This window comes from Rattus rattus, chromosome 18 (genome assembly GCF_011064425.1).
Source record: "Rattus rattus isolate New Zealand chromosome 18, Rrattus_CSIRO_v1, whole genome shotgun sequence".
Taxonomy (NCBI): Eukaryota; Metazoa; Chordata; class Mammalia; order Rodentia; family Muridae; genus Rattus; species Rattus rattus.
Genome location: NC_046171.1, coordinates 21,913,309 through 21,935,715, shown reverse-complemented (window position 1 = coordinate 21,935,715; position 22,407 = coordinate 21,913,309). Strand labels below are relative to the sequence as shown.

At 37.2% G+C, this 22,407-nt stretch overlaps 1 protein-coding gene across 1 annotated transcript in view; it reads left to right on the top strand.

The window, feature by feature from the left end:
- Positions 1–22,407, top strand: part of Ctnna3 (catenin alpha 3) — a 1,495,245-nt gene that overhangs the window by 1,285,177 nt on the left and 187,661 nt on the right. The window lies entirely within an intron of this gene.

Here is a 22,407-nt window from a genome sequence, read left to right as displayed (position 1 = left end):
ACCTCTTTCAATAAATAGAACGAATGTCTAATCCATCCTCTTAGCATTACAATTCCCAGAGATTTCTTTTTATTTTACAAACATAAAATTAATTTACAACCATCTGTTTACATACTTAAGTGTAAAGACTAAGAAAAAATTTTTTTTAAAAATATGTGAAGCCTTGTTACAAAATAAAATCCTATAACCTTTACATCAGTATTTCCAGCACTGTCATTTAAAAATGAAACTGATCGATGAGCCTAAAACATTCCTTATTAAAAGAGGCTTGCTTTGAACTAACTTATCACATGTAACATGGCTTCAAAAATTAAAAATGTAAAGGCAATATTTATATATGACTTTAAATGTTTAAAAATTAGTAATTGACAGACTCTCCTTATTTATCTTACCTGTATTGGAATGTTTAGGATATTCATAGATTTTGAATCACCCATTTATTTTCTAAATACTATGGAAATAATCTCTATTTCCAGGTAGCTTTCAGTAAATGATAGAATATTTGGAAGATGAGGTCAGTCACAGAATTCCTGGTACCTTTTGCTTGTTTTGCAGTATGTTTAATATACTAAGTAATGGATTAAGTGCTGCACTTGTAGTTAGAATGATAACTTCAGCCACCTAGAACAACTGATAAGTCTTGGGACTCATTTTTAACATGTTTAAACTATGTTTGCATTCAGTTAAAGTAAACAAATTGCCTAAAAGTTTTAAATCCTTTGGACTTTCTGGTACACTCCCTCCAAACAGTGAGATTTCAGCAATAGCTGGTTAGATTTTGATCATGCATGGGCGTATATACATTCTGCTTTATAAGTTATATGTGCATTGTAGAGAATTATATGCTGTGGTCACATCTCCCTTTTCTTGGTTATTTAAGATCAAAGTTCCTTTAAGTCAGTACCCCCTTTTAAAAAACAACATGAATCTATTTGTAGGTTCTGGAAACGTCACTGATTTAAAAATATTTCGTATTCATAAAGTCAGATTAAATTTTATTCAAGCTTCCATTAGTCTGACAGCTACTGTAGTAAAATGTTTTAATCCAGGCATCTTAAAAGCAACTGAGATTTGTTTCTTACATTTCTGAAAGATGTAAAGATCAAAGCAGATTCAGTCTTGATGAGAGCCTATCATCTGATCTGTGCGATGACAATTACTGAGCATGTTCTCATGTGGAGCCTGGCTCCTAGTACCTCTTCTCAGCTCTCTGGAAGCTTTCTCTTCCAAAGTCTCACTTCCTAAAGCCATCACCTTTTTTGGTTAGGAGCTTTGACATGATTTTTAAAGGAGAAAACATTCATTCTGAAATTGTGAATTTTTCATGGATTTATGAATGTTACAGGATTATACATTATTGTGTGATGTCTCCTTTGCTTATTTCTTTAAGATAAAGAGTTTTACCTGAAGCAAAATTGTTTTTATCATTAATTTTAAAACTATTTGAAGCTTCTGAAGTGTTCAGTGATTTAGAAATGTTTACTTTGCATAAGGTCAGAGCAAGGTTATCTATGCTTCCATTTTTGGTACATAAACAATTGTTTGAAGAAGCAATATCTTTTTCCTTATCTTTATTTTCAGATCATTATTTTATCCTTATCTTAACTCCTTTTCTAATGGACATGTGTGTACACACACATACTCACAAACACACATACAGACTCACATGCACACACATAGATATACACACATACACATATGCACACATACACATATGCACACACACTAAGACAAACATACTCATACCTTTGAATTATCTCACAGGCAAAGTTATGGCAATCATGCGACAACTCTTTAGGATTCTTTACAATGATGATAATCACTGATTAAGCTTCCTGCATTGCAGGAAGTATAACTATCTACATTTCCTAATTAGTCTGCCCCCAACTAGCATAGATACTCACCTAGAAAAGCTGAGTAGAATTGCTAAGGGTTGATTTTTGTCTCTGTTTTGCTGTTGCGGATGTGTTAGACATTGTAGTTTGGAATCGTCTGTTTTCCTGTGGATTTTTAAACATCACAGATTTAACCCAGAATATGTCCTTTTGTTCCAAGTCAAACTCATGAGCAATTTTGAATAAATGTGAAAATCTGGTCATATTTTAGGTTGATATTCTAATGAATCCCTAGTCTCACCAAGACGTAATGAGCAGCCTCTGAGAAACAGCTTAAGAGTTGACCTAAGGATAAGCCGACTATGCCTGTGTGCTGTCTGCTGTGAGTCCAGAGGAGCTGAGAGGTTCAAAATTCCCTTTATTTATAGACCTGACTCATACTGGGAGTCCCACTCAGATGCCCCCTCTTTATAACCTGCATTTTCTAGGTCTAAAGGAAGCTCCCATTGTGACTTCAGCAGATATCAACAGCAGTATGGTCCCATTCCCACTTACTCATTTTCCAATGATAATCCTGCCTTCTATATGAATATCCATACTGTGCACTCATGTTTCTTACCCTGAGCACCCACGTTCCGTGACATGACATTTTTCTTCCTGTGAAAGCAGCTCATTCTGCCATCACACATCTTGGTTAACATGGTGAATTGTATTTTGTTCGCTGTAAAACTGAAATGGGATGGACACCCCTTGCTTGATGCATTAAGAAGGAGCACAGCTATGAACAAGTCAACCTTTCAGACTTAACGTGTGTGTGAGTGTGGTGCATGTTGCCTGTGTGCGTGTGTGGTGCCTTGTGTGGTGTGGTGTGGTGTGTGTGTGTGTGGGGGGGTGGTAAGCGATGCCACATAGAGAAATTTTAGGGACAACAAAATAGCGTATGGCTTCTAGGATCTGCAAAGAAAAGTGGTTCATAGTAAGTTCATGATGAACATGAAATCATTCCATCATTTCCCAAGTCTTGGAGAAATGGAACACTAATTACAATTTACATACATTTGACTTGCCTTTGTATTCAAGGCCAGTCACCACCACTGTTTGTTTTTGTGTAAGTGAATCAATGAAATCCAAAAACTTGATTTTCTCTTCTTTTAAATGAGGATGTAACTGAATCCCTCTGTGCTACAATGACTGTAATGGGAAGCAAATGAGAAAGCACACAAATGCACCTTTTAACCCACAGAGTGTTGTATAAGTATTTAAGTCTAATCTCCTTATCCTGTAAAAATGACATTAGTTTACTGGTATTCTGCCAATCTTAGTACTCCATTCTTGATAATCATCATTTAAGCATTTATTATCTATTCTCTTTTTGCATAACTTGAGCATAATGCCCTGAAAGAACAATTATTAGTAGCTTACACACCCAGGTTGACTTGAGGAACGGTAATTGGTTGTGGTCGATAGCAAATGGTGGGGAAGCCAATTATGCTTGCTCCCTAGTCCGTGTGATAAAGAACCCCAAACTTAATACTTAAACAGAAATTTACCATCTCTCCATTCTGGATGCTGTATGTCCCACATCGAGGTGTAGGCAATGTCACATTACCTTGACTGTCCTGTACATGGTTGCTAATACACGTCTGACATTCCTAATTTTGAAAGCTCATCACTCCAATCCTTTTTCTGTCTTGGCTTAGGTATCATCCTGCAAATACGAACATGAATTATATCGAATGTATAAATTAATGTCCTTGAAAATATAATTTCAAACCCTAGACCTTCAGTATCCCTTTAGTGACTGGTATAGACACCTGAAAGATCTATTGAGAATTGTCACTCAGTGCCCACTGAATTGCCAGAAGACTGACTCTTCTATACATTTTTGGCATTGAATTTTACTATGGTGCTACCCTGGAGCAGAGAATGTACGAATATTCTCAGCATCAATCTTTCTTTGTAAATGTCCTGCTATAGAGTCTTTCTCCATCAAACTCAGGTAAGTGCTGCCTTATCATGTCCACACTTACAAGGTGTCTAGACACCTTGAGTTCTGGTCAATATAACCTATGAAGGTTTTCACTGTTCATTTGGTTGGTGTGATAATCTCATGTGTGGATTACTCATAACTAGGATTTTGATTTAAAAAATACTTAGGAAGCCATATTCTTAGAAAACTAATTGAATCAATAAATTTTGCAATATGCAGTTACTGGGGAGATGTTCTTCATAAAACCTCCATTTTATGTAGGATGCTATTTCTTACACATAAAATAGGATCACCAGTTTTAAAATAAAATGTATAGCATCGTGTCTTAGGTTTGTTTCTTATTGCTATGATATAATGTCCTGATAAAAGCAACTTAAAGGATAGAACATTAGTTTTAATTTCCAATTCTGAGTTGCTCTCCAGCATACAAGGGACATCCCAGTGACAGGAGCTTGAGAGACTGATTTCCATTATAATCACCACTAATGGTAGAGAACAGTGGTTTTATTGTAAGCATTCTAGTGCTCAACAAATATTCAGTATCCACTTTCTAGGGAATGGTGTCACCTTGGGTGGGAATGCTTTCCCATCTCAATTAGCATTATTAAGATAATCACCTCAGAGACATGACCACAGACTAAACTAATCTAGAAAATCTCTTGGTGAAACATCAGAACCTTGATTTATTAACAACTTGATTTATTTATTTTTTGAAGAGAGAGAAGAGAATAATTTTTTATTAGATATATTTCTTTACTTACAATTAAAATGTTATTCACTTTCCTGGTTTCCTGTCTATAAGCCCCACATTGCTTTACCCTTCCCCGTATGGGTATTCCCACCATTCATCCCCCTTACTGCTCCCCCCAACATTCCCCTGCACTGGGAGTCCAACCTTGGCAGGACCAAGGGCTTCCCCTTCCACTGGTGCCCCAACAAGGCTATTCTCTGCTACATATGCAGTTGGAGCCCTGGGTCAGTCCATGTATAGTCTTTGTGTAGTGGTTTAGACCCTGGAAGCTCTGGTTGGTTGGCATTGTTGTTCATATGGGGTTGCAAGCTCCTTCAACTCTTTCAATCCTTCCTGTAATTCCTCCCAAGGGGGCCCTGTTCTCAGTTCAGTGGTTGGCTGCTAGCATTGGCCTCTATATTGGACATGCTCTGGATGTGTCTCTCAGGAGAGATCTATATCCGGTCCCTTTAAGCTTCATCAATCTTACCCAGTTTTGGTGGCTGTATATATATGGGCCACATGTGGGGCAGGCTCTGAAAGGTCATTCCTTCAGTCGCTGCTCTAAACTTTGCTTCCATATCTCCTCCTTTGGATATTTTTCCCCTTTTAAGAACAAGTGGGAACATCCACATTTCTGGTCATCCTTCTTCTTGAGCTTCCTTTGGTCTGTGGATTGCATCTTAGGAAATTTGAGCTGTTGGGTTAATATCCACTTATCAATGAGTGTATAACTAGTGTGTTTTCTGCGATTGGGTTACCTCACTCAGGATGATATTTTCTAGTTCATTCCATTTGCCTATGAATTTCATGAAGTCATTGTTTTTGATAGCTGAGCAGTACTCCATCCTGTAGATGTACCACATTTTTAAATCCGTTCCTCTGTTGAAGGGCATCTGGGTTCTTTCCAGTTTCTGGCTATTATAAATAAGGCTGCTATGAACATAGTGGAGCACGTGTCTTTGTTATATGTTGGGGCATCTTTTGGGTATATGCCCAGGAGAGGTATAGCTGGGTCTTCAGGTAGTTCAATGTCCAATTTTCTGAGGAACCTCCAGACTGATTTCTAGAATGGTTGTACCAGTCTGCAATCCCACCAACAATGGAGGAGTGTTCCTCTTTCTCCACATCCTCGCCAGCATTTGCTGTCACCTGAGTTTTTGATCTTAGTCATTCTCACTGGTGTGAGGTGAAATCTCAGGGTTGTTTTGATTTGCATTTCCCTTATGACTAAAGATGTTGAACATTTCTTTAGGTGTTTCTCAGTCATTCGGCATTCCTCAGCTGTGAATTCTTTGTTTAGCTCTGAACCCCATTTTTTAATAGGGTTATTTGTCTCCCTGCGGTCTAACTTCTTGAGTTCTTTTTATATTTTGGATATAAGCCCTCTATCAGTTGTAGAATTGGTAAAGATCTTTTCCCAATCTGTTGGTTGTCGTTTTGTCCTAACAACAGTGTCCTTTGCCTTACAGAAGCTTTGCAGTTTTATGAGATCCCATTTGTCTATTCTTGATCTTAGAGCATAAGCCATTGGTGTTTTGTTCAGGAAAATTTCTCCAGTGCCCATGTGTTAGAGATGCTTCCCCACTTTTTTTTTCTACTAGTTTGAGTGTATCTGGTTTGATGTGGAGGTCCTTGATCCACTTGGACTTAAGCTTTGTACAGGGTGATAAGCATGGATCAATCTGCATTCTTCTACATGCTGACCTCCAGTTGAACCAGCACCATTTGCTGAAAATGCTATTTTTTTCCATTGGATGGTTTTGGCTCCTTTGTCAAAAATCAAGTGACCATAGGTGTGTGGGTTCATTTCTGGGTCTTCAATTCTGTTCTGTTGGTCTATCTGTCTGTCTCTGTACCAATACTATGCAGTTTATATTACTATTGCTTTGTAATACTGCTTGAGTCCAGGGATAGTGATTCCCCTGGAAGTCCTTTTATTGTTGAGGATAGTTTTAACTATCCTGTGTTTTTTGTTATTCCAGATGAATTTGCAAATTGTTCTGTCTAACTCTCTGAAGAATTGGATTGGTATTTTGATGGGGATTGCATTGAATCTGTAGATCACTTTTGGTAAAATGGCCATTTTTACTATATTAATCCTGCCAATCCATGAGCATGGGAGATCTTTCCATCTTCTGAGGTCTTCTTCAATTTCTTTCTTCAGAGTCTTGAAGTTCTTATTGTACAGGTCTTTTACTTGCTTGGTTAAAGTCACACTGAGGTATTTTATATTATTTGGGACTATTATGAAGGGTGTCGTTTCCCTAATTTCTTTCTCAGCTTGTTTCTCTTTTGTGTAGAGGAAGGCTACTGATTTATTTGAGTTAATTTTATACCTGGCCACTTTGCTTAAAGTGTTTTTCAGGTTTAGTAGTTCTCTGGTGGAACTTTTGGGATCACTTAAATAAACTATCGTATCATCTGCAAATAGTAATATTTTGAATTCTTCTTTTCCAATCTGTATCCCTTTGATCTCCTTTTGTTGTCTGATTGCTCTGGCTAGAACTTCAAGAACGATATTGAATAAGTAGGGAGAGAGTGGGCAGCCTTGTCTAGTCCCTAATGTTAGTAGCTAACATTATTTTAATGTTAGCTACTGGTTTGCTGTATATGGCTTTTACTATGTTTAGGTATGGGCCTTGAATTCCTATTCTTTTTTTTTTTTCTTTTTTTTTCAGAGCTGGGGACCTCAACCCGGGGCCTTTGCTTGCTAGGCAAGAACTCTACCACTGAGCTAAATCCCCAACCCTCCTATTCTTTCCATGACTCTTATCATGAAGGGGTATTGAATTTTGTCAAATGCTTTCTCAGCATCTAATGAAATGATCATGTTGTTTTTATCTTTCAGTTTGTTTATATAATGGGTTACATTTATAATGATGGTTTTCTGTATATTAAGGGTTTTTCTAGACTGTGTTGTTGTTTTGTTTTGTTTTGTTTTTTCACATCCTCTGCTCCAGGTCAAGTATTATATCACCATGGTCCAAATACATGCCAAATTATTGGGAAAATAATTTGCTTAAGTTTTCCTTCTGATCATTACCTCATGATTCAGGCACAGACATGAAGAGAGTGGTGATGTTTCTGCAAGAGAGTTTGTCCAGCTTGAGAGATAGACACCTTTTCCTGTGTTTTCAAGCTGGGTGAGCTTTTCTGATGCTGACTCCTTCATTAGCATGTACTGTTCTCCCCAGCACCCCAAATGCCAGCAGCTAAGTTCCATGTGACAAATCAAGGTGTTTAAGATTGCTTTCTCAAAGAATAGTTGTCTCAAAGAATGGTGGTCATGTGTAATTTGAAATGCTAAAGCAAATTTGAAATGCTAAAGCAAGTAAAAAGATTTATAAATATAAAATATAGTATCTGATATATATACATATATATATATATATATTTCAAGATTATTCATGGTCATCAAGAACACAAGTAAAATAAAAGCAAGAATGCTAAGACCAACACTTTTATAAACATTTATAAATGGCATAAACATGCCCGATTATTCACTTTCCCAAAATAGCATAACTGATGAGTTAATTGAGCCAAATGTTAGACCAGGCATTGGGACTCCCTATTTACAGCAGAAAAACAAAGGCTTTGCTGACCTCATGAAGTGATTATTGTATACATTTGTACTCTGTGCCAAATACAGGGACTCCCAACTGTATTTTCTAATTATTTCTTTAATGAGTATGGTAAAAGCAAATCATGTGCGTTTGCTTTTCTCTTATGTGGTCATATCCGTAAACTTTCAGGAAGTGCATGGCATTAATCATATAAATTAGCCTTCTCTCTGAGAAGGCAGGCATGCATGTAATTCAGGCCAGGAGAAGACTTGCAGAGTACCGCACAGAACGCTAACACTGCCAGTGAGGAAGTGTTCACATGCTTTGCCACCTGACTTTATTCCTAATACCATTAGTGAGATCCATATGAAATATTATAAGATGTTATAGATATTGACACTGATAATAGAAGTCAAGTCTCTAAATATGAAAATGTTTCTAACACCCCAGAAGCACAGATGACATATTTTAATATTTATGTTCCCTCCTGGCTTCATGGTTTAATTGTATTAAGTATGTAATTAAATCTTCATTATACCCAGGTCCTGCCATTCCTCATCCCAGCACCTGCAAAATCACTGCTCCAACTTCCACTAATTCAATTGCTGGGGTTTCTACTACTTGTTTCCTTCTACTTTTGGCAACCTTAAACATGGTTGAGCCTAAATAAAGGGCAGATTTTATTTTTTCTTAACAGAAGCACTAGGCATGACAGATTAAAAATCCTATTCTTTTATATCTTGGTCATATTCCCTTCCTCCCCTAATCCTTTCCGGGTCCAACCCTTCACTTTCTGCCCATCAAACTGTGCCATGTCTTTTCTCCATCAAGACCAATTTGTTCAACAAAATATTCTTGGGTGCATGGCCTTCCACTGGAGAGCAGAGGGCTGGCAAGAGGCTACACTCAGAGAAAACTGACTCCACTCCCTTAGCAGCTGATAACTCCCAGTGACTGCTCAACTCTGGGTAGTTTCACACCCAACACAATTCTCAGTGCTGGGAGTTGGTCTGGCTTGGGATTCTCTGGGTTTTGTGCATGGACTCCATGGTCTCATAACAGCCATGAGTTCACAGGTCCACTTAATTTATGCAATTCAACATGTGCTTTGCTATCTAAATAAAGCTTCACATCATTTCTGAGGCCCTGGGCAACGTAGCTCCTGTTATTTCATTTGGTGGGATGTTCCCTCTGTCTCTAAGGATCTGTTCTTCCCCTGGAAAGGTCTGACCCATACATCTTCAGGAAGACTTACAGTTCTGACTAGTTAGCTCCTAGGCATTCCTGAAGCATTCCTCCTTGAACACCTCTTCCAATGTATACAATCAGCAAAGTTTTGATACGTAGCCTTCCTCTTCCTGTAATTCTCTTCAAAGTCCGTTCTTCAGTTTGTGATATTTATGGTTTTTGTTGTTGTTGTTGCCTCTCACATACATTTCCTTTTCTCTGTAAACTGCAATCTCTTCATGAAGGGTGAACACCACATCACTCTCATTTTGCACGCTCTCAGCTAACATCAAGTATTCGCTTTGCCACGTATAGGATTGACATATTTAAGAGAGTTCTAAACAACCTAGACCTACAAACCTTACATAGTTTCAGTAATGGCCATCTGCTTCTGGAAAACTGTATTTCTGCTGTTATAAAGTCAAGGTTTGATGTCTTTTTCTGTCACTGGAAAGAGACCAAGAGTAGAGTAGGAAGAGAAGTGCTTGGAACCTGAAGAGAGAAGCAGATCAGTGCGAGACAGGGAAGGGTTATTCATAACCAGCTATGAATAAGACCACTATGGAGAGAAATGATTGTTTGTTCAGTATTGAAGGTTCCCTGCACCATTTATTCATTAGGGGTATATTTTTTATTATTTTAGGATCCATCTCTATTCTACATTTTAACAATATAATAAAGAACACTCACATCTTGCTTTAGGGAATTAGATATAAATCTATAAAGACCAGAGAACAACAAAAATAAGATTATTAAGATTTTCAGCAGAGCTTCTCCCTCTGTGAAGATCTTTTCTACAGAAGGGTGTCATTCAGAGGGTTTAATCCTGAGGTTGAGAAGCTAATGCTTCAGATGAATTCTGAGAACAGAGCAGCGGCAGCAGAAGAAGATGAGACTGTAGAGGTCGATGTGTCACATGAACAAATGGCAAGCAGATATGAGACATTGGTGGGAACAACTGGAAAAAAGTTTGCCAAGGAAAAGGACCGAGCCAATTATGAAGAAGATAAAAATGGAAATATAAAGCCATTAAAACTAAGAAGATATTCTTAAAGCCCCAAGACTGAAATGGATGCCTCAGATCCAGTGTATGCCTGCGAGCACAGCATGGTCTAAACTCATCCTCCTGTCGTCTGTACTGGTTAAAACACTGTTCCCTTCTAAAGAGACGAATAAGTTTGGAAATGTGCTGTTCTTGAGGTGTGTGTATAATGGATGTTATACATCCTTTTTACAACATTCAGGGGCTTTAAATATGTGGGCACAGGCCGCTCCCTGGATTTTTGACCTGATTCTGTGTATATACACACGAACAGGGCACATACACATGCTCTTCAGTTACTGTCCAAGGATGACTATTACAGACTAAGTATTGCCTTTGTTTAACTGCCCTTATATTTTACTTTTTGAATCATGTCAAGCCAATTCATTCATTCACTTTGGATTTAAATTTTTGAGAACTTTTCAGAAGTGATTGACCAGGAACAGACATGGCTCTCAGCCCAGAGTATTCGCATGCTCATAGGCCTTCTGCATGAGTAGAAGTGTGGGGTTTGTGTATTTTAAACAGTCATCTGAGTCATTTTTCTAATGTTGTATAATAAATATATTTTCATATACTTAAATTTTTCAGCGAACACCACTATTTTGAGGAAAGGGATTGATGTATTCAGAGATAAGAAAATCAACTGCTAAGGTGGTAATAACCTGTATGATGGTTTCAATACTCGATATTGTAAAATTTAGAAAGAATAATATGTTATAATACTCTGAAGGTAGAGTTTGGCTTTATCTGTGAACATTAAAAAAATTTCAACAAAATAAGAGCAGGGTAAGCAATGAGCATATTGGAAAGTTAAACTAGGTCAGATTTTGTGCGGTTGTGTTTGTAAATGTGATAGTTGTGTAGACTCTAGACGTAAAGGTCTACCAGAAGTCATATTTGCCTGCCATCTGGCCCAGAGAGCTGGTTTTTGTGCCACAGTGTAGGAAAGTTCAAAGCAAAACAATTGCTAGGACATAATATAGTATATGTCTCAGGTCTATATTTTTCATTAAAAATAAAATCACCTCCTCCCTCCTTCTTCCTCTCCTCTCTCTGTCTTTCTCCGTCTCTGTCTCTTTCCATCCCCAACTCCATACTTGACACATCTTATGGTTTCCTTGGCTTTGGAACTCCAATGCCATTGTTTCTATTTCCTTGGGTATCTAGATCATTTTCACCAAATTTTGCTTTCTTTTCTCTTTCATCCAATATCATAATGTCATCATGCCCTGCTTGCTTACCCAGATAGTTAGTTCTAGCTCCTTCCAAATTCTTTATCAGATTTAGATATTCTCTGAAGGTTTGACCCAACCAAGTTATAGAGGACACAAATTGACTTCTAATGTCTCTTAAATATTTCTACTACCTTGCTGAACTATTAAACTGAACTGGCATCAGAAACATTGCTTTCAGCCATTTTGAAATAAAAAAATGACTGAGTCAATTAAATTTCCTCTTAAACAAGTAATCAAAAACTTGTTCCTTTGACTGAAGGTGATCTCTTGATGGAAACTTTTCACTTTCTTACTGGGAGCTAAGCATTTTACCACCTTCTTAGCAAGCCATTTGATTTCTCTGGATCTTTATGGATTTGGAGTTGTTCTCTAGCAAACCAATAGAAAAGCAATTTCAATACTGAACTCATCTGTTACAAAAATGGGTTTTAGCAGAAAGGTAGGTTTTTCTGTTTTAAAAATAGAGCTAAAGCTTGGTCAAACTTATTTTCTCTTCTCTTTTGCATGTGATGTTATGTTTCTTTTCCTCTATCCATTATATTATTTTCCAAGCTGACATATCCAGTTATCTTCTGTATGCAGAGCATTGTGCATGCCATAATACTTAAGATGTTTTAATAAACAAATGGAGCTTTCTTAGTTGCTAAAGAGATGCTCATTCAGGAGACCTGGGTTAAGTTCCCAGTATGTAGCAGCTCACAACTCTAGTTCCAGGGAATATGACCCCCTTTCCAGCCTGTGCAGCCCTCACACACTCGTGCAATACACATATGTCCATGCGGACAAAAGACCTATCACATAAAAAATAAGTTTTTTAAAGTGAAATTTGTCATCAAGCTAGAGTTCTCTGCCTATCTTTGAAGCATCCTTTAGGTCTCCCTAGGTTTACTTCATATTGAGGCTCTGATTGAGTCTCTACAACATCCCTTCATGGTACTTCACCAAATCCAGGTTTCCTTAGCATGCTATTAGATTCATTCATGTTTTCACACACTCCTTTTCAGTATCCTCCTTTACATTATGACATAAATAAGTTCTTCCATTATTCCCATCACTGTTCACCTCCTTCAAACCCTCTTGAACCTTCAAAATCTCTTCTAGTGAAGATATGTCTTCACTAGTTTCTAAGTATTCTTCTGTTTTCCTGTTTTGGTCACGTCTGTCAATCATGAGTCTATAAACATATCAGGAAGCACGTGAACATGAATTGTATTCTACCTCTGTCACTTTCTTGTTTAAAGATGAACAAGCACTGCAGTGACTGAAATTTTTTGTGAATTAATGATGATGTTAATTCCATGGGAATTCTGTTTGATTTTTAAATAAAACTATCTGTCTAAAAATCATTTTCTGTCATACTTCCGTTATAAACAAACATTCTGCCTCTGCTCGGATCCTCTGTCCTACATGTGAGCATTAGAAAAAACATTGGCTTTGTGACTCTATTGATTGTAAAACTGATCTTAAACCAACACCAGGTAAATATTTACCATCTATTTTTCTTTTAGGTTGTTAGAGGGCATTTTTTCTTGTCAAATATATGATGTAATGTGTAGGAACCTATACTTTTGCCTTTTCTATTTTCACCCATTTTGAATGTCACCTACATATTTGTGGAAAAATAGCAAATTACTTTTCTCTCTCTAAAATGATGTGATTTCATATAAGGCCAGTGTTAGCAGGTTGAACCCAGAGTTATATTTTACTGTGACAAATTTGATTGATTGATGTTATTACAGTAATAAGCTCTCCTGTGGTTAAAATCATTACTCTAGAAGAAAGACTTAGATTCCAAATGGAACTCAGACACATTTTTTTACCCATTATTGCAATTGTTCTGTAACTAATGGGTATTTCCAAGGAACCTCCTTTTCTCCCATCACCTGTGTTCCTTTTATGTAATTCTCCCCCTTCCTTTTTCTCTATCCACATCATTCATTGTGTTTTTGTTGCCACAGAACTGTGAAGCAGAGAAACCACTGTCCAAATGTTCATGAAACCAACGGGCTTTCCTCAAATGCTCATTTCAGATGCGATCAAAGTGGCTAGGAGAACAAGGATATTTGGCAATCCAAGATCTATATTATCAGTGGCATAATATAAGCGAGGAATTTCCTCCAAAAGCACACACACATGCTGGAGAAACAGAATGCAGAATATATACCATCACTGAATGCAATAACAATAACTTATGTGGCTAGTCTAAGGTTACCGTGTGCTTTTTTTTCCCTATAGTGAGGATCAAACTTCTCTTCATTCAGATCACTAATGATAGAGCAAAACATAGATTCCACCCAAATCTGGTTAAATGTGCCAATAATTTTACTCAGATAACATACAGGAGTAAAGGTAAGGGATTCCCTACATGAACATGGCTGACTCTGGAGGCTGAATCAGTAAAAAGTCCGCTCCAACATGGCTGTATGTTAGCGCAAGTTGCAGTTCTCTGCTTAAACTGTAGGCGTTCTACAGGAGAGTCCGCTCTTTCTAAGGGCAGCTTACAGCTTACAGAGTTGGGAGGATCCTCGAGAGTCTGCAGAACCTCCCGACTTTCTTGAACTTCACAAGCTTCTGCATCTTCCACCCACCAGGGACAATTTCAATACTGGAAAAGGTTATAAGGACCATGTGTGTTAATATTTGTAATTCCTTGGAACAATGACTGGCACTAAATCCACATTTATTTATCTGTGTTTTAAATATATGAAATAGACAACTATGCATTATTGTTGTTGGAAATAATGTAGTAGCATTTGTCTTAAAGAGCAGAGTTTTGCTCCTGCTAGTTTCAACGTGGTTTCTTGGTAGCTATTAATTGAATATTGTTTTGTGTGCTTCGCCCAAGCCCTTTATGAATGTTTCATCTGCTGCTAATTACTCAGACCATCTTAAAGGTCGAGAGTACATTTCATAATTGAAGAGGGGTTCTATATAAATGGATCACGTGATTATACTTACACCTTCTTTTGTAGGCATGTTTGTTGAATTATCAATCTGAATACTTTAAGTTCAATAGAATAGATGTATCTTTTTGTATAATTTTATAGTTTTGAGTATCCATATTTTTTCTTTATACATTTGTAATGGGGAGGAATAAAAAGATGACCTTGGAAGGAAAGCATGCTGTGTTGTTCACAAGTTGAGCTTTACGGTCGCTTTTCATGGTATCATCAATCCCCCGATAACTGCTGTTTTATAGACACCTTTGTTCTCCCGGGACTACGAACACATGCAAAACGCACTTCATAGGTCAAGCAATTTATCTTCTGCTTTCAGCTTGCAGGTACTTCAACGCCACCATGTTCCAATTGGCCCCTGTATTCTGCATTCCTAGTAGAGATTGTAAGTGTGTGTGTGTGTGTGTGTGTGTGTGTGTGTGTGTGTGTGTTTTCCATTGAACTATTTACAAGCAAAATGCCTATATATTTGAAATAACACAGTAGAATACATTGTTGGTGTTGAGTTAACTGGAGAATTTACTACAGCACAGGTGACTGTTAACAGAATAAAATAACCCAGCCTTTATTAATATTAGAACATAGGAGGCATATCTGCATTTCATCAGTTATCTCCCTACCTATGGTTTGATAGGTAAAGCAGAGATCATAGGCGGACCAATGGCTATCTGCAGTAGGCTCTACAGGTACCATGTTATAATTCTATCCGGAGGAGACTTACACACACACACACACACACACACACACACACACACACACACACACCCATGTAAACGTGAAGGAGTACCTAAGAACACGTATAGAATATATATATGAATGTTCATGAATGCATGTATATGTGTCGTCTTGTGGACTGAGGTTTTCCTCAGTTCAAACTTACATCTGTTGTGTTTCTTTACATAACCATGTACATCTAAATTATCTTTTCATATGACCTTATGCAATATTATATCAGTATATCACAGTGGACTTAACTACGAACTACAGGGGAACATTGGTCAAATGTTTGGTTTTATGTCATGAGGAGTTGCTATGTACATTGTGATTTCTATCCATCCACGTGTGATGATATGTACATATATATATATATATATGTGTGTGTGTGTGTGTGTGTGTGTGTGTGTGTGTGTGTGTACATGTATATACACGTGAGTGTGGAGGACAAAGGACAACCCCGGATGTTGTTGCTCTTATGTGATCAGTTTGTATTTGAGGTAGAGTATCTAATTGGTCTGAAGCTCTCAAATCATGGCAGGCTGGCAGACCCATGAGCCCCAGATATCTAATTGTTTCTGCCTTCCTAATACTGAGAGACCAAATGCATGCCCTGTGCCTAGCTATTTAATACAGATTGTAGTGGTTACAATTCAGTGTTTTAGCTCAGATTTTACCCGTCCTCCAAAACCTTCTGAACATGTTCCCGATAATTTAAATATCTTTTTCATTAATTGTCTATTTTGCCCTTTTTCCCTGTTGCATCTTCTACTGCAGTCATTGTCTTTCTGATTAACTAGAGCTTTGCATTGACGCTAAAACTTTTTTACACCATGAAAGTTGATGTTTTACTCCATGTAAAATCCCTGTTGTAAATAGAAGTTATTAATGTTTATATGTCCATGTTCAATGTTTAACTTTTTCTGTGTTTCAAAGTTATAAAATATTCTTTACCATTTAGTTTTTAAAGCTTTATTACCTTATATTTAACATTTTAAAATGAATTTGCATGGAATTGAAATTTGTACACAGTATAAAGTAAGAATCTGTATATTTTCTGATGAGGAAAGCCACTTGACTACATGCAGATTATTATTACGCCTTCCCACAGAACTATGACATCTTATTGTTGATGGAGCAGATGTCATTCTGTACAGAATGGGAATATATTTAGGCTCTACTCAGTTTATCTTTCCTGACCCACAGTATTTCTTTTACTTCTGACTAATTTTTTAAAAATGATAATATAATATGGAATTTGATTCATTTATGTTGTGTCATATTAGGAATTATTATTACCTATTTATATGGAAGAGTAGATGATCATTAGTTTGTATTTGGGGTGGAGTCTCTCAGTTGCTTAACATAGGAAACTACAAGGGGAAATAGTGGCTTTTCATGTCCTCACTTGGGTAATTACTGTCAATGCATATAGAAGTTATTGCTGAAATGTGATTTACAGCCTTGTATCTGTTCTGAGGCACATAGAAGTGTATTGGTGAAGCCTGGAGGCAACACGGAATTGTTTTGCACTGTAACACTGGAATGGCGTTGAAATCCTACAGCACATTGGCCAAACTGCCTGCCAGCTGTTTTTGTAAATAAAGTTTTATTGGCTAATTTTGTGCTACAATGTTAGAGCTGAATAGTTACGAATGAAATCTTATGGCCCACAAAGTCTAAAGTATTTTCTAGCTGCCTTTTTATGGGATGTAATTATCAACCTCGTGTCAGCCCTTGCCCTGGAGAATCTTCATGTGTTCCTAAAAAGAGTTAATATCGTAACTGCCCTTTAGGCTTACAATAAGCTATACTGCTACGAGCCTTTCCATCTTACCCAGTAAAGTGACAGGTCTGGACTTGAAATGAAGGGAAGATAGACAGACAGACAGATACTCACACACACACACACACACACACACACACACACAGAGAGAGAGAGAGAGAGAGAGAGAGAGAGAGAGAGAGAGAGAGAGCAAAAAGGTCTGGTATTCTGGTTTTCAACTGTTGCACATTTTTGCCACGCTATCACATTGATTATCTCTGTAATAATGTAATAAAATATATTTTGAAAAGTACAATAATTTAAATGTTTGAGTTTTGAACATGGTAGCTTGTGCCTGTGATCCTAACACCCAGGAGTCTGGAGCAGAGGGATTCCTACATATTTAAAACTAGCTTGGTTTTACATAATGCATTCCAGAACATCAAGGGCCACAGAGTAAGAATCTATCTCAACAAAACAATATACAAACAAAATCTAAAAAAGACCTTCCAATAAATAAGAGCAAAAAAATATATGTTCAGCTAAAAACTTTAGTCTCCACACTGAAAGTGATTGCCCATGAAATATTACATATGTATTTTCCTACAAATTGTAATTTTGTTCTCTATTATAAACATAGATATGATGAGAAATAGGCATTGGGCTCGAGCTAGAAGCATCAGAGTTTGTACTATAGATACACAAATGGACAATAGGAATGGATTTATACATAAACTACAAGATCATTTTTGAATTTTAACAAAGGTACCAAAATAGTTTACCAATATATTGGGCTGAGAGATGTCCACCATGGTGCTATGTAATTGTCTGTGTTTAGCCATTCATTTAATATATGAAATACAAATCAAAACAAATTAGTACAGCTAAATGACAAGAGTAGGGTAGAATTTGGGAGAAAACAGGAGAGATACAAAATTTTCAAAGTATTTGGGTATATATGACTTAGATAATATATGTGTTAATTAGCTTTAATTTCACCTTGACACAGCTCTAGGGAGAGCCTCAACTGAACAATTACATAGATCAGGTTGTTCTGTGGGCATGTCTGTGGCAGACTCATGTGGATGAGTGAAGTCCACATTGGGTGGACCTTTCTTTTGGCTGATGGATCAGGACATAGAAAAATATTTGGTTAGTATGAGCCAGGGAGTTAGCCATTGAGTGAAACAGGAACCAGTATTATTTCATTTGGACTACTTTGAATCTCTGCTTGAGATTCAAAATAAATCTCCATAAATCTCCTCAATGGTGTATTGTGAGTGGGATGTATAAGCAGATAAACCCTTTCCTCCTCAAATTGCTTTTAATCATAATTTTTTATTATAACAAAGACAGCAAGAAAACTAGAACAATACATAAGAGTAAGACTTAATAGAAAGAAAAAAATAAGATAAACACCACCAGATTTAATAACTTTTATTTGAGAGACATACAGCACATGGATATAAAAAGAGACTCAGAAACAGTATTCCAATGTAGCTGGTTAAGATTTTAAAAATAAATTTTATAAAAGTAAATCAGATATATCTTGAAATACTAGAATGTTACAAGTAAAAAAAAAACACATTTTAAAAAATGATCAAATTCTTTATCACAATTTCACCAATTAAGAAGGCCTTGAGGAAAACCAGACATTAAAGAAGCCCAAGAAAAGTACTGAACTTCATTAGTCACAAGGAAAATGCAAATTGAAATGACAATGTGTGATCATTATTCACCCTTTAAGGTAGACACACAATTTTAAAAGGTCAGACATATGTTGGAAGAGAAACGAAAAAGACACTATTCTTCAAACATTTGTGAGTGTGTGCATAAAAAATAAAGCCACTTTTAAATAATATAATTATTATTAACTTTTATGCATTTTCATTAAAATACATTACTGTAGAACTTTTGTCTTTCTTCTTTCCTACTCTATGCTCCCAGAAACAAGGCTCAGACTCAAAATATATTTACAGATACCCTGGCCGTATAGCTAGGTTCTTCTCTGACTAGATCATAACTTTAAATAACCATTTATCTTAATCTATACTTTGCTACATGGCTGGTTATCTGTGCTCAGGTACCCTGCATCTGTCTCAGCACATCTTCCCAGGTAAATCTCTCATGCCTGCCTCTATCCCGGAATTCTTTTTGCCTCCTATTTCCTGATTAAGCTCTGGACCATCAGATTTATAATTGAGGAAAGCCATGTCCATACAGATATAAGATATTCTTTCTACACATTACTTCTTCCCTTCTTTTTCCTCCTTCCAACCTCACCTAGGTTCTTTCCTTCAATACCTCCTTTGGCCCTTCCCCCCCAATTGATAGCCTCTTTTTCTTTATTATTGTTAGGCACAAATAAATATATTCATGTACAAATATATACACACAACACGCTGGGTCTATTTTTGTAGCCTCTGTGTAGGTGGCTTCAGAGCTAACTACTTTGTTCTAGATATCAGGGTTGTTCATCTTTGTGAAAGGTGAATTCTCCCCTTTCCAGCAGACATCTGCCTGTTCTTTACTTAAGTGTGAAACCTTGTGGAGATTCCCCATACCATGTTAGCATGTCTATTGGTGTTGCCAATTCTAGACTTGTTTATTCAGCCTTTTCTAGGAAAGACTGTTTCCTGCTATGCTGGAAATCATAATTATCTCTGATCTATAACTGCAGAAATCACCCATCATCCATCTATCCATCCATCCATCCATCTGTCCAACCATCCATCCATCCATCCATCCATCCATCCTACAAGGCTAGGCTCCCTGTGATCTGGTGATATCTGTGTTGCATACACTCATGGTTTTCTGTGGTGATTTTCATTTTCTGAAGAGAAGCTTCTCCGGTGACAGGTGCTAACTACACTTATATATGGGTATAAGGATAAGGTGTAGAATGTAGAGAGAAATTATCTGGCTTAGCAAGGTGGTGGTAGTAAATTCTTTGTGAGATCCATCACTTCACAAGCCCTAGAAAATTGACTTAAGTTTCTAGCACCAGGCATGCTTTTTCTCATGTTGAGTGTTCTGTAAGTCCAATTAGAAAGCTGCTGGTTACCACTAACATGTGAGTGACATTTCACCTTTGCTACATTGGTCATCGATGTCTTTTGTACCTATTACAGCTGTGCAATACTCTTAACTGTCTCTCTCCCCCAGCAGCTTGCACAGTTTCTGGTACAATGCATACTAGATAGCATACAGAAGGCTGCAGGTCAGATCCAGCTCAAGTAATTTCAGTCCATGTCACAGTTGTGAGGTGCCTTTAGCAAGGGGGGGCTTACTTTTAAATCCAAGAGATGACCAAATACAAGAAGAATAGTCTGTGTTGTTTAGGGACTTACTTTAATGTTCCTGGTACTGGAATTTTGATAGTCTAAGGCTTTTTGGGAGGTGCTGTCAGCCCAAGTGGCATAATTTCCTTCTCTCTCTCTCTCTCTCTCTCTCTCTCTCTCTCTCTCTCTGTGTGTGTGTGTGTCTCTGTCTCTGTCTCTCTCTCTCTCTCTCTCTCTCTCTCTCTCTCTCTCTCTCTCTCTCTCTCTCTCTCTCTCTCTCTCTCTCTCTGTCCCCCTCCCTCTCTCCTCTCCCTACCCGCAACTCAATACAGATATCCTTATATGTATTGTATATAACTTCTACCCCACCCCAGCCCTGCCTATGGTCTTTTTATAATTTCCTGTTTTCTGTGTTTGCTCCAAATAACATACACACATCTAAAGATTTGGCGCTAGGAACCGTAGATTAAAAAGAACATGCTGTGTTTGTTTGCATCTTGGTACATTACTCAATATAATCTCTTTAGTTTGATCAATTTACCTGAATATTTCATGGTTTAGTTTTCTCTATATCTGATTAATATCCCACTGTGTATATGTACTGAATCTTTATTGCTCATCAATATGTTGAAGGGCATCCAGGTGGTTTCTGTTTACTGGGTTATGAAGAGTAGCCCTGAACATGGCTAAGCTATTAACTGTGGAGTATGCTGTTGAACGCATGGGGCACATGCCTAGGAGAAGTGTGAATCAGGTTATATGGTAGGTTCACTTTCAGTTTATTTGAGGTTCTGCACACTGATTTTCATAATTGGTGGGCTAATGTGCACTCAGTGAATGAGGGTTCCCTCTTCCCGACACCTCTTCCAGCATCTCTATTCAGTTGTTTGGCTAATCTTAGCCATACTGACATGTAAGATTAAATCTTGAAATTATGTTAATTTGCATTTCCCTAATTGCTAAAGGTGATGAAAACATTTTAAGGTAATTTTTAAAGCAGCATTTATACCTTCTATTGAAAAGTGTCTGCTTAGATCACTAGTAGCCCACTCATTTACTTCACTGACTGCTTCTTTCAAAGTTCTTTGTGTATTCCAGATATGAATCCTTTGTCAGATGAATATCTGGCAAAGATTCTCTCCTGTTCTGTTGGTTTATTCTTCAGCTCGTTGTCTCCTTAGGTGTAGAGGACATTTTAAGACTCAGCTGTCCTTTGTTTATCTTCATGCCTGGGCAAGTGAAGTCTTGTTCAGAAAGTCCTTTCCTACCCCTAAATCTTATAGGTTACCATCTATATTTTCTTCTAGCACTTTTCTATTTCTACTTTCTTATTGGGGCATTTGATCCACTTGCGTCTAATCTTTTCTTCTTCTGTGTGTGAAAATCTTGTTGTGCCAGCACCATTTGCTGAAGGTTCTGTTCCCCACTGTACATTTTCACCACTTTGTCAAATGCCAGGTGGCTGTACTTACATGTACCCATGATTGGGTCTTCTGTATTATTCAATTAGTCTACAGGTCTGTCTTTGTGCCAGTACTGCATTGCTCTTATGGTTATAGCTCTATAATATATCTTGACCTCTGGAAGAGCAATCCTTCTAGTATTGTTCTATTTGTTCAAGATCTCCTTGACTATCCAGGCACTTTACTAGATGCATAGATCATTCTGACTTATTTTTCTATTTCTGTTAAGAATGTTGTTGCTATTTCTACAGCAACTGCATTAAATCTGTAAATGCTCCAGTATGCTGTAGGACAGTCATTTTCACAATATTAATTCTGCTGATCCATCCTTTCATTTTCTAATGTCTTTCTCAATTTCTTTCTTTGGAGCTTTGAAGTTTTCATTGTTTTCATTGTGGATGTCTTCTCTCTCTCTCTCTCTCTCTCTCTCTCTAAGTTATTTTATTGTCTCTGATGCTATGGTCAATGGGAGTGTGTTCATGATCTCTTTCTCAGAGTTTTCACTGTCAGCATCTATAAAGACAACTGATTTTTGTAAGTCAATTTTGTATCTTGCTACTTTGCTCAGATTTCTGGTTGTTTCTAGAAGTTTTCTAGTG